The following is a 14,358-nucleotide window of genomic DNA, read 5'->3' as shown; positions in this document are numbered from 1 at the left end:
CTGGGCTGAAGCAGTGCAAACTGCGTGTTACCTGATCAATAGGTGCCCATCATCTGCTATAGGTTTTAAAACACCTATGCAAATGTGGTCTGATCACCCTGAGGATTATGAAAAACTTAGAGTGTTTGGTTGTTCAGCTTTTGCACACGTTAGACAGGGAAAATTAGAACCTCGGGCTCTAAGATGTGTTTTTATAGGCTACCCTATAGGAGTCAAGGGCTATAAGTTGTGGTGCCTAGAACCTGGTTATAAGAAATCCATAGTCAGCAGAAATGTTGTGTTCAATGAGATGGATTTTCCTTATCAGAAAAACCAAGAGAAAACTCAGTTAGAACCGAGTAGTCCTGAGTCCATTCAAAACCTTGAGAGTGTTAAGAATGAGGTGGAGCTTGAAGAAAATAGTGAAAACACCCGTAAAACCGAGCAAGAAGTCAGTGATGGTAATTCTACTGAGTCCAGTCAAAGCTATAGACTTGTTAGAGACCGAGAAAGAAGAGTCCCTAGGGCCCCGGTTAGATATGGTTTTGAGGACCTTGTAGCTTATGCATTTAGTGTTGCTAAGGAAGTACAAGAATCTGAACCTGTAACCTATAGGGAAGCTGTGAATTCGGTTGACAAGGAACAGTGGCTTAACGCTATGAAGGATGAGATAAAATCCCTTGATAAAAATGAAACTTGGATTTTGGTAGATAAACCTCCTAATAAGAAGTTGGTCAGTTCAAGGTGGGTGTTTAAAAGAAAGGAAGGGATACCTGGTGTAGAGAAACCTAGGTTTAAAGCTAGGTTGGTGGCCAAAGGGTTTACTCAGCAGGAAGGTATAGACTTTAATGAAATCTATTCACCGGTTGTTAAACATAGGTCTATAAGGATTATTCTCTCTCTTGTAGCTCGTTTTGATCTAGAATTAGAACAGTTAGATGTCAAAACATCCTTTCTTCATGGAAACCTGGATGAGGTCATATATATGCAACAACCAGAGGGTTTTGAAATAGGAGATAAAGACCAGCGGGTATGTTTGCTTAAGAAGTCTCTATATGGTCTGAAACAGTCCCCTAGACAGTGGTACATGAAGTTCGATGAGTTTATGATAAGTCAGGACTTTCATAGGTCTAGTTATGACTGGTGTGTGTATAGTAGAGACCTTAGTGATGGCTCTAAGATTTATCTCTTGTTATATGTTGATGACATGCTTATAGCTTGTCACAACAAAGCAGCCATAAATCAGTTAAAGGCACAACTAAACACACGGTTTGAGATGAAGGATCTCGGGTCAGCACGGAAAATTTTAGGGATGCAAATTTCTCGAGACAGAGGAAGAAAGAAGTTGTTCCTAAGTCAGTCAGTTTATCTGAGCAAGGTGTTAGAACGTTTTGGTATGACGAATTCAAAGGCCGTTCTCACTCCACTTGCAAGTCACTTCAAACTGAGCAGTAAGCAAAGTCCTCAAACTGATGAGGAAAAGGAAGACATGGAGAGGGTGCCATATTCTAGTGTTGTAGGCTGTCTAATGTACGCGATGGTCTGTACACGTCCAGATTTGGCTCATGCTGTGAGTCTCATCAGCAGGTTCATGGCAAATCCAGGAAGAGCACATTGGTCAGCGGTGAAGTGGGTGCTGAGGTATGTCAAAGGCTCACTGAGTAAAGGTTTGAGTTATGGTGGAGCTGAAGCCCTAGTGGATGATGTAGCAGGTTTTGTTGATTCTGATTATGCTGGTAGCATTGACACCAGAAAATCCCAAACCAGGTACGTATTCACTGTGTTTGGAACAATAATAAGTTGGAGGGCAAGTCTACAGTCAGTTGTGACTCTGTCAACAACCGAGGCTGAGTTTATTGCCGTCACAGAGGCAGTAAAGGAAGCAATGTGGCTGAGAGGAGTCTTAACAGAACTTGGAGTGACACAGATTGATGGTTTGAAGATTTACTGTGATAGCCAAGGAGCTATACATCTGTCAAAACACCAAGTATTTCACGAGCAATCCAAACACATAGATGTGAGAATGCATTTCGTCAGGGATGTGATTAGCACTGGTACTTTTCAGGTGGTGAAAGTAGGAACTGAGGATAACCCAGCCGACATGTTGACCAAATCTGTTTCAAGTAATAAATTTGAACATTGCTTGAAACTGGTTAGGTTGGTCAGTGATCCTTGAGTGTATTTTCTTCACTAGTTGATGGAGTGATTAGAAAGACAAGGTGGAGATTGTAAGTCGTTGTTTTCTATCACTTGCTGATAATGCTGAGTCAACAAGTCAGCATTGTAAGTCGTCGTTACAAGAATGGTGCTGAGTTATCAAATCAGCATAATTGTAAGCCAACCAGTCAGCATGATTGTAAGTAATCAAGTCAGCATGAGTAATTCAATAAGTCGGTATAATGCTGAGTTATCAAGTCAGCATGGCTGTGGTCAGCATGGTACTGAGGTGTTAATACAGGTCAACATGTTCGTGTTGTGTTCAGGACAACATGGTCTTGCTGTGTTACCACTGGTCAGTAGGTCTTGCTGAGTTAGTACATTTTGAGTAAGGATATTTTGGGTATTTTCACAATCTTGTAAAGGCTATAAAAGGTCTGGGTTGGGAAGTAGTTTTACACGAGAGATTATTCTTAGACTAAGTCATTAGTGTACACTGTGATATACTGAGTTGGGGGTTGGGAAAACACGAGGGTTTCTTGAGAGGAAACTGTTTCAATCTTGTTGTAATCTCCATTGATTAGTGAAGTTGCTGGATGTAGGCAGTTAAGCCGAACCAGGGTAAATTCTGTGTGTATTCTTTTGATTGTTGTTTCAAGATCCAATCTGTGATCTTTGTGAACTTTGTTTATCTGTGTGGTTGATTGATCGTTCGAAGCGTAGTTCAACATATACTTATATATATATTTATTATTTATACCTTTCTAGTGTGAGAAGTTCTCACTTCTCTCCTTTCTTCCCTCTTCTTCAAAGTTCATCTCCATTTTCTTTTTTCTTTTCTTCTTTCTTTCATCTTTTCCTTACTTTTCTCCTAACTTCTTTCTAACCGGATCTATCCCAAGGAGGAAGAAGGAAGCATGTCTTCCTTCTTCCTCCTCCCATCTATGTTTTAGATTTGCATTTTCTTAGTTTTGTAACTTTAGTTGGTTTGAAATCTATTACTTTTTTGAAGTTTTTTTCGTCAGATCTACATCTGTTAGCCATATTTCTATCTTTTATCCTTGTTTCGGTTTTAGCACAAGGGGAAAAGATTTATCTTATCCGTAGATCTATAGATCTGCGTGGTTGCACAACAGAAACGGATTCAGATCCGATTGACCGGAAGAGTTTGAAGGATGAAGAACGGATTGCAGCAGTATTTCAACGAGATTCAACTTTCAAAGAGTATATGGTTTCTAGTTTCTTTGTATTGTTTCTACCTTTAATGGCTTTTATTACTAATTGTAGTCTTTTTTCTTCCTGTAATGGATCTTGTACTGGCACTAGCCTGTATGGGTATGAGGTTGTATTCCTCATTTTTCATGTATCTGTATCTCTGAACTTCTTTATCTAATGAAATGATATCTACTATTTTATCAAAATATATATATATATATATATATATATATATATATATTATTTATTTATTCTCACCAAATATTTTTGACTAATTTTTACTTTTTTATTTTTATTTTGATTCTTATATTTTTTTATATTTTTTTTATTCCTATACTAATCTAACTTTTGATCCTTATACTTATTTTTTTTATTGTTTATTCTGAAAAATATTTTTGACAAATATTTTTCTTTTATCATATTATTCGGTTTTAGCATTTATTTCTAATTATTTTAAAATAATTATTTTATTTTTAAAATAGAATATTTATCATATTATTTGAGTCTTAGGAGCGGTCTCTTGTCAAAAATTGACAGAGGAAGGCATGCCCCCAATACACCCTTGTGGTGGGACCCCTCCCCGGACCCTCGCTCAGCGGGGACGCGTAGTACACCGTACCATTCTTTAGACACATGTATGTATAGAAATTATTATTAAAAATACAACTCTAGTTTATTTCCTCATTTGAGATCAAACAGCCACAATGGGAATCATGAGTATATCATTCTCTTTGTAGAACCGAAACAAACAGAGAAGTAATTCAGATTCATTCCATTCCTTTCTCATTGTTTTTCTTTCTTGATTTCATGTGCGAACCAAACGCCCTCTAAAAATACTGATTTTATTAGTTTAATCTAACCTAAAATTATTAGATAATATAGTTGTAAATAGTTTTTTAAATGATGAATTTCAGTGTAATTTTCCCTGGTCTTTCCGGCGACCTCCCTCGGCGGCGATTCGTTCATTTTGTATCATCATCTCGCTATCCATTCACCGTGGTTCCAGATTGTCGGCGAGTCAAACTCCGATAAGGTTCTATTTCTTTTCCTTTTCGGTTATCTTCTCTGCGATTTGCCTTTCTCCTTCTCGGTTTCTTCCAGATGTATTGATTCTGATTTTTTTTTTATTATTTCAGATCTGCTCTCCTTATTTTATCTTTTTTCTGGTACATATCTCTTTCCCATTTCCTGCCTACTAATCTGGTTTCTGATTTCGCAGATCTAGAATTTTTCATTTTTTTTTGTGGAAAACACATCCTGAAGGTAGAAGAAGATAACCAATACCTTTTTCTTTGTTGTTTAAGTTAGATTATATTATTCTTGTATCTAATTGCTGGGTTCTGACATTTTAGGGACCCACGCGAAATAGGATATAATGGGTACTTAATAAAAAAAAATTGTACTAAAAAAATCTAAAAATAAAAATTTGGACCCATTTTAAACCTAAAAATATCATATTATTTCATCAATTTTTAGATCTAGTAGGTATTATAACTAAATTTATATAAAAAAAATAGTATATATTCAATAAAATTAAAATTTTTGGGTCCTTTTAGTCTTGGGCCCTAGGCGGCCGCACCCCGGACCTATGCCCAGGGCCGGCCCTATTTGTGATTAGACCTGTCTATGGGTCGGGCTGGGCGGGTACCCGGGCCCGTGGATAGGTCTATTTGTGATCATTAGTAAAAATTAACATAATGATTTTTGAACTTGTGTTAATTAATCTTAATGATTTTGATTGTATCAAAACCTGATCCAAATGGATTTAGGTTTTAAGCAAGAGGGAAAAAGAGTTTATAAAGACAAATTGATATTTGAAACAATTTAAAACGAATTTTGAACTTGTTTATCTCTTAAAGCAATGATAACTTGGTGATGTTTGAAGAATGAATGGCTGATACCGAGCTTAGAAATCCTGAACGAACGTTCCCTATTCTATAGGGATAGGAATAGGGATAGTAATTATTATTCAATGTTTTAGGGATAGGAATAGGGATAGTAATTATTATTCAATGTTTGATATGTGGAATAGAAATAGAGATAAAATAATACACTCTACTATTTTAACTTTATTTAAACTACATAACATTAATTTGAGGGATAAGATGAACTTTTCCATCATATTAAAATCGCAGGAGCTTATCCTACCTCCTTATACCACCCCCTCATGGGTATAGGATTTGAGGGATAAGAAGCTTATCCCTCATCCGTCTCACTCTTCTATCTATCAAACAAACACGGAATAACTTATCTCGTGTTTTTTTTTATCTCTATCACACCTCGTATATCCCTTCTAACAAACACCCCGTTAAAGTAATGATAACTTGGTGATGCTCAAAGAATGAATGGCTGATACAGAGCTTAGAAATTCTTAGGTGATTTGTATGAATATAGCATATCCTTACCTTCATCTAAGGGTTCTGTTCTTGTTTAAAGAATTCTGGATAGTGCGTATAGCATAGATCCTTTCCAAGAAATTCTCAACTCCTTCAATAAAGGAAAACTTAAAATGGAAAGATGAAGATAAGAAGAAGAAGAAAACAAAAGGGATGGAGAAAAAGAGATGGAGCCGGCCAAACTTAGGTGATGTTTGATAAAACTGAAAAAATAAATACTGAATTTTAAGTACCGAAAATATTGAGTAATTTAATTATTATAAAAATATCAGTTTATAATATTTAATTTAAAGTGTTAAGTTAAATATTTTGACTTACCAAAATACGCGATTTTTAACTTAATTTACTAATTTAAGTGGTAGAAATAATTGTTATTAAACACACTTAAATTAATAAGTGCTTAATATTTTAATGGGAAAAGTACAAAAATAAACATTGTGGTTTGGCCCATTTTCGAACTGCATCCATGTGGTTTAAGAGTTTGCAAAGTGGTACCTTGAGGTTCATTCCGTTAGCAAACACAGGCCAAATTGACTAACGGTGTTAAAAGTCAAAGGGGGAAAGAGTTAATTTGGTCCTTATATTTATTTATTTTATAAATTAATCCCATCTATTATCTAATTATCACAAAAAAACCCCAAAATATAAAATAAAAATCAAATATACTATCTTCTCCATCTCTCTTAATTTTTTATTTTTTTCCTTCTCTACCTCTCCTCTTTTTCTCTCTCTTCTCTCTCTCATCTTTTTTAATTTATCTTTACAATCAATTGAATTAAAGATTGAACATTAAAATTAACCCAATATTCAAAATGGGTTGATTTTAAACTTGACAAACATCTCTTCTTGACCGGATAGCATGAAACTATGCTAGCTGGTGCACCCCAGAGAGAAGCAAGAGCAATTGGGTCCTCGTGTCCAGGAAATTGTCTAGCTACTTTTGAACTAAATCAGCCCATTTACTGGTGATGAAGGAAGAAATCACAGCCATGGCCAACACTGGACTCTGATCCTACCCCTCAGCCCTTCGCCTACTACAGTTTATCACCAAAACCATCTTAAACTTGCAAATTACAAACAATCTCAAATTTCGCAGACAAGAACAGACCAAAACAAAATCAGTAATCGGTAATTCCTTCAATAAAATCTGCATGGTATTGTTCATTGGTATATTCAAAATAATAATTTATAAACACATGCAATAAAAGCCTCTTTTACGAAACCATGAAAAGAAACAAATTACTGAATAACATTTCTAGGATTTTTTCAGCCCTTTCCGTTTTACCTCCAATTTCTGACCCACAAGAAAACGAAAGAACACATCGGAGCTTAGGAACTCACCGCGAGATTCTGAGTCCAGAAAATGCTGTGTCCGTAGAAGGGAGGAAATTGAAAAAATAAAAAGTAAAATAGAATTATTTATACCAAAGTAATAGGAACTAAATATAGAAAGGCGGAGAGCATGGACAACAGAAAAGAGGAGAGCAGCAAGGAGAAAGAACAGAAGAGGAGAGAATATTGGGTTGATTTTATATCTTTTAAGTCAGTTGATTTTGGAGAGAAATTAGAAAAGATGAGAGAGAGAAGAGAGAGAAAAAGAGGAGAGGAAGTGGAGAAGAAAAATAAAAAAAAATGAAAAAGATGGTGTAATTGATTTTTATTTTTTATTTTGGGGTTTGTTTGTCATAATTAGATAATAAAAATGATTAATTTATAAAATAAATAAATATAAGGACCAATTTAACTCTTTTTCCTTTGACTTTTAACACCGTTAGTCCATTTAGCCTGTGTTTGCTAACGGAATGAACCTCAAGGTATCAGTTTGTAAACTTTTAAACCACAAGGGTGCAGTTCGAAAATAGGCCAAACCACAAGGTTTATTTTTGTACTTTTCCCTATTTTAATTTAAGTCATTAAATAGGTTATCAAACAATATGTTAGATAGGTTATCAAACAATATGTTAGAGGCCGAGTAGTGTGATGTGTCAACTACTTGGCCGCCAAGAATTTTCTGTCAATTGCTTGGCCACCTGAAAAAATTTACTCTATCTTCTATTAATTGTGTTGGATTTCTTGTACTGGTCTTTTGGGCTATTAATTGTAAAAAAAATATAAGCTTATTAATGAAGTTCCATTTTTTTTTGTTAGTTACATAAATATCATAATTAACTACAAAATTACAACTAATACAAAATTACAACTAAATCAGATTAGTAAATTTAATTTTGAATATATAATTATTTTTTTTATATATAACAAATAAAGTATGCTTTTACATCATAATTTAAAATTCTAAACTCTAATTCATAAATTCTAAATTCTAAACAATATATCTTAGACCCATCATTTATAAACTCTTATTCTTAAAATAGATTAAAAGTAATGATTTTATTAGTTTGACATAAATCAAAATTAGGACTTCATATATTTGTAAATAGTTTTTCAAATATGAATTTATATGTAAATTTCCCAATTTTTTTCATTTTAATCCTACCAACAAGTTAATTAAAAGTTTGGGTTAATACACATATTTGCCCTTATGTTTTCTCGGAAAAACAGATTTGCCCTTAAATCAAATAAACCCACAAAACTATCCCTGAATTTTCCATAAACCTGCAATTATACCCTAATCTAACAGAGCTGTTAAACGGCGTTCACATCAAACATGCTTGTCTCCAGAAAAACTTCAGAAAAGAACAATCAATCACAAATAGAAAAAAATATGCACATTCAATTTCGATTAAAAGCAAGTTAGAATAACAGATTGGTCAAAATTCATTTTCATAAAAGCTCAATCAACCTAATAAAACGGCGTCTAAACCTCCTAATTAATCCAAAAGCAATAGCAATAGAAAACAATAAAAAACCAAATGAATTTTGATTGTCGTCATCTAATTTTTTTTGGAGACAATAAGGTTTGATGTCATCGTCATTTAGCAGGTCCGTCAGATTAGGATATAATTGCATGTTTATGGAAAATTCAAAGATAGTTTTGAGGGTTTATTTGATTTAAGGATAAATCTGTTTTTCCGCGAAAACACAGGGACAAATATGTATATTAACCCAAAAAGTTTCTAATATAAACCTCAATTAGCATGGAGGTTTTTATTATTAATTTTTTATTACTTAACTAAGGCTTATAACTAAAAATTAATTATTTCTCAAAAAAAAAAAACTAAAAATTAATTATTATAACTAGGTTGTATATGTTTACATTTTGAATATAACTATATAAAATAAAAATTAAATATTATCTCATTAATATTCAACTAAAAACATAGTGATTGAGAGGTTATCTATGACCAATGATGTTATGGGTTCGAATCACATTCGATATGACCATAAGTAACATTCTTTCAAATTAATATCCTAATATAAATACTAAATATAGCAAAATATCGGCATATCTAGTAAATACATTTAATATAAATATTTATGAAGGGTAAAATTATAAAAAAAATAAAAATTTACCCCGGATAAAATGGGTATCTACACATCGAAATGTCAAAATCCATCCACGCTTCTCTCCAAATGTTTCACACCTACAAAACACACATCAAAGCATCTAGAGATTGCATAAAATAAACATCACTTGATTAATTTCTAATACAATTTCATAAAAGCTTATATATACTATAAGAAAATTTATTTTTAGCAACGAACAAAGTCGTTCTCAAAAATATTTTTGATAACGATATAGATTTTGCAACAACTTCTAATTGTTATAAGCATCACCGACGCTCCCCATTTGGAGCATTGGAAATGCTGATATAGGGAGGGTTGTTCCCTTCTTAAGACGCTGATTCTTCCCCATAAGAAGGGAAGAAAAATGGTTTCCCGTTTAATGGGGAACCATTATTTTAATATAATTTTATTTTTTTATTATATATATATATATATATATATTAAAAATATATTTAGTTGTATTTTATTTTAGGGATTTATTTGTATGTAGTATTAATTGATAATTGGATATTTTAGTTTTAGTGTTTATTTGTATGTATAATTATTTTATATTTGAGTCTATTGTATTATAAATAATGTATATTAATTTTTTTTTATTAGGAAGAGTAGCCAGATAAGGCTATGAAGGACACAACCTAGAGAAAGAAACTCCCAGGGTATCTTGCTGTAGAAACTCCAAAAGAGCCCCAGGGGGCTGCTAAAAAAGGTGTAACCCCAGGGGAAGATTATAGACCAGATTGGCCATTCTGTCGGCACATTTGTTGCCTTCACGATACGTGTGGGAGATGGCGACAATCCAGTCATGGCTTATCAGTTCTTTAATAGCATCGATCAAGTTCTTAAGCTCATTTGGGCTTCGATCATTGCCTTGGACCATGCCAATGGCTATTAGGCTGTCAGAATCAACTTCCACCCACCGCAACCCCAAAGACCAGGCAAGCACTAGCCCCTCAAACAACCCCCAAAGCTCCGCCTTAGTGATAGAGCAGTTGCCAATGTTCTTTGCAAAACTAGCCACCAAGTCCTAGAATGATCCTTGATCAGGCCCCCCGCAACAGCACGAAAAAAGGGGCCTTTGAAAGCTCCATCAACGTTGAGCTTGGAGGCCTCCACGAGATCAGCTGCTCGACTCTAGGCTGGCGACGACATTGGGCTAACATCCGCACTCTTTCATTGGCCCGCTGAACCTCCAGCCAAAAGGCTCTAATTTGATTGTAGAGCTCACCACAAGTCTTCGACACCTATTCAAAGATCTCAGCATTCCTGTTACGCCAGAGGAACCAGCAGATGATCCCAAAAAGGACGTTCCGGTTGGCGCCCCTTTCCTGAGATGACCCCTACAGATTCGACAAAAACCACGATTCCATAGCTTCCTGAGTAAAGAACGCAAACTGCATTGTGTTGGTCCCGTGTAACGTGACAATATTAGTTCCAAAAGGGGGGGGGTAGGAACTAGTTAAAAAATTTCACGTATGGCTGACTGTTAATTTTTAACTTCGACTTTTTCAAAGTCTTTTAGCACTGTGAAACTGAGTAAGTTTTAGATACAAGTTTAGTCAACAGGTGACTAAGTCTGAATCTATCATTGAGTCAGGAAATAGCACTTGAGTCTATTCCTGAACTCAGCTTCTTAGTTCACTCAACTCAGCTTATGTTCTTTTTAGCGTTTAACTAGGCAATGTTATAGCAAGCAATAATTTAAGGAGATAAGGGTTAGAAAGATATTACTCAGCAGACGTATCCTGGTTCGGCCTATCCGCCTACGTCCAGTCCCCGAAATTCCTTTCGAGCTTTTTAGAATCCTCTACTGAGCTCTTTAAAGGTATAGCACAAACCTTTTACAATAGAAAGCTGAGTATACAAGAGTACCTTCATCTTTTCCTCTACTCACTCCTATTTCTACCACTGAGTACTGTGACCGAGTACTCAGCTTCTCCTTTCTATACTTCTAGAAATGATAAGTGTTTGTTTGTCCTAAACAACAATTTCTAAGACACTTTAGATGATTTAGATCACTCTAGACTTTTACACAGAATTGGAATTGGTGTAAGATTTGCTTTGCTTTTCTCACAGAACTTCGAATATCAATTTGTTCAGCGTTTCGACTTGATTGAAGATCTCAAATAGAATGAAGCGTTTGAGTGGCCTATTTATAGTGAAACTTGATGCACCAATAATTTCGAAATAACCGTTGGAGGGAAACGGCTTCCTGTCGCTTTCACTTAGTACGTGCTTAGCGTCCTCGGCCAATCAAATTCTTGTATCTTTTATCTTCGACAGTGCTCAGCAGCTTTCCGTCAGACAAAACAAAATGTCTCCACATTTATAGTAAAGTCTTCCAGATAGCTTTCTGCGTCTTCTGAACTTTACCCAAAGTAGAAATACTTTGTCTTCAAGTTTATTCAGGTCAGCTGCTGACCTGACTTTCTTGTCGCTCAACTCAGCAGCTTCGTCTTGAAGCTTTTGGTCGAAGGCTTCTCGATCCTTCTCATTGCTGGGCTTGCGTTTTACTCAGTACAAACTGCGTTTTGATCTGCTTGGGCCGAGAGGCTTTGATTCATTGACTTGGGCTTGACTTTCTCTTATGGGACTTTGGGCCATTCAACTTAATGTCTTATGAATTAAATAACTCAACATTGAACAAACACATTAGTATAAATCAAAGCATTTAAATTTAATATGTTGGAATATTTTTATCATGGAGATTTAATTCTTGTTAAATAATTTTGTCAAATCAAAATCATGTAGAAAGGTGTTTCAACAAACTCCCCCATTTTAAATGTTGGCAAAAATATTCAATAAGGAACTCAGTGTTGAACTCCCCCATGATGGTTGACCTTTTCTTAACTTCTTAAGATTCTCCCCCGTAAGGGTTGAACTACTGACTTAGTTTTACTTTAAACATTTCAAGGTTTAATCAAGTAAGTCTAAGGTCAATTTTAGAGTAAGGTCAGTACTTGGAACATTTTCACTTTACTCAGTTTTGATATTAAGTTAAGCGGAAGATTAAGTTCAGATATCAGAGTAGGCTGAGTGAATTAGTTGGGGCTGAGTAGTTTTACTCAGTGGCCAAGTACTTGATTAATTTTTTTTTATGTTCACAAGCTCCAGTTACTTTGTTTAAGGAGATTTAAATAAGAAGACATGTGAGAAAGGACATGAATCTAGATTAACACAACAGATAAGCATACAGCGATAAACAGATGACACAGTTGTTTAGAAGAAGATACGATAATATATTAACTCAGCTAAGCAAGAAACATGTCATCAGCAAATACTAAGTTTACACAAGTTAAAATATCTATCGCCTAATGTTGACAGAAACTTGGTTCGATTTGGGCTTGGTTTGCTGACTGGACTTCGTTGTATCTTGGTGCTGAGGTTGCATGCTGGGATGGACATCAGAAGTAGAACCAGGATGATTCTTCTTCTGAGTTCCGTCTACCGGATGTTTGTTTTTCTCCCCCTTTTTGCCAGCATCAATGGGCTGAGGGACAGCAGCATAAAACTTCCCTTGATCAACAGCACGAGTTAGCAGTGTTGAATACTATTGGAGTTGGCTCGTGCTGTGTTTAAGTCCCTCAAAAACTTGGATACCACCAGCCATATTGGATGCCGGAATATTCATATGAGAGCTGATGACACTGAGTATGAACTCAAGTGACTTGCCCATCCAGGTAATGGAGTCCGTCATTTTGGCATAGGACTGATGATACATCCTGAGCAGTGCAACATCATAGTGATGGTGCTGATTGGATTGATGTGTGACATGCTGATAAGTAGACTTGGCGAGTTGGAAGATTTCAGATGATTTTGCCTGGTTAGTTTGCGTCTCTTCTCTGGATAGGCTGAGCATGCGAATAGCTTCAGCGATTTGCTCTATAGTACATTGAGAGGAAGAGGAAACCAAGTCTCTAGTTGCAGTCAGCTCAGTGAAGACTTGAGCTACTTGGGCTGACTGAGCTACACCGGAGTTTACAGCAGATAAGGCATTCAGCTTTCCTTCAATGGTATCCATGTGGTGCACCATGTGCAGATGAAGGTTAGCCATCTTTGTAGCAAACTCCTGCTTTGGCTGCTGAGCGACCATATCGGTTAGCACACACAAAATCTCCTTAAGACTTTTGAGTTCAGTCAGAAGTTGCATTATGGTGCTTAGTTGAGTAGGCTTAGCAGAATGACACTCAACATCAGAGGCATGAGTGCGTTGGATGTCTGCGATCAGTTCTTGAGCAGCTTGTAGATTTTTTTTTCAAAATGGGAAGTAGTTAGGAAGCGCAAGGGGTCAGCTGATGGATTCTCAGGAACTGAATTCTAGTTGGCAGCAGGTGTTGGGATATTTGATTGCTCATCAGGAATGGAGGTGCCCTCTTGATTAAGTGAAGGTTGAGAAATGGGAGTGGCAGACTCAGTGTTGAGGCCAGCAGCAGGTGCTGACTGGCTGCTTAGTAGGAGGATTAAGTGGTGCAGTAGCATTATCTACCTGCTGAGTATCATTCTGGAGCTAAGTATGGACTTATGGAGGAGTCGGCTCGAGGTTGTCCTAAGCAGGAGTTTTCTCACATACTTGTTCATTCTCTTGAACAGTATGTTCTTCGATCATTTGCTCAGTTGAGGCATGAGCAGCGGTGTCGGCAGACTTCTGACCTTGAAGAGCGTCAGCTTTGGCATGTTCCTGACTGCGAGAAACAGAGGCTTGTTTTTCCTTGATTGGTGTGGGCTTTGCAATTGGTTTGAAGAAGAAGTTGAACTCCAGTGCAGTCAAGTTGACAATAGGATCACGCAGAGGGGAGTCGTCTAGTACATCGAACACAGGTGGTTTGCGTGACTTCCTTTTGAATCGTTTATCACCGCCGTCTTTGGATACTTTTGGAGAAGGGGTTTGGTCAGCAGAGATGGTGTTTGTTGACTTAGGAGAGGTATCAAGATGGACGTCCTCAGACTCAATAGTTGTGGTGTCAACAATTGGGGACTCAGTTTCAGGCACAGTGGCCGGTTCTTTGGTAGTTGAGTTGCTCGGTACAGTCTTCGTTGTCTTCTCAACAGAGACAGGCTTATTCTACTGACTAATGGGAGTTTGTCCACTTTTATCAGGTTCCTGAGCTCGCAGGAAGAAGGATTTGTCTGGAACAGCAAAATCCAAAGG

The sequence above is a fragment of the Euphorbia lathyris genome, chromosome 4 (assembly GCF_963576675.1).
Source record: "Euphorbia lathyris chromosome 4, ddEupLath1.1, whole genome shotgun sequence".
Classification (NCBI taxonomy): domain Eukaryota; kingdom Viridiplantae; phylum Streptophyta; class Magnoliopsida; order Malpighiales; family Euphorbiaceae; genus Euphorbia; species Euphorbia lathyris.
This window is presented reverse-complemented; position numbering follows the sequence as displayed.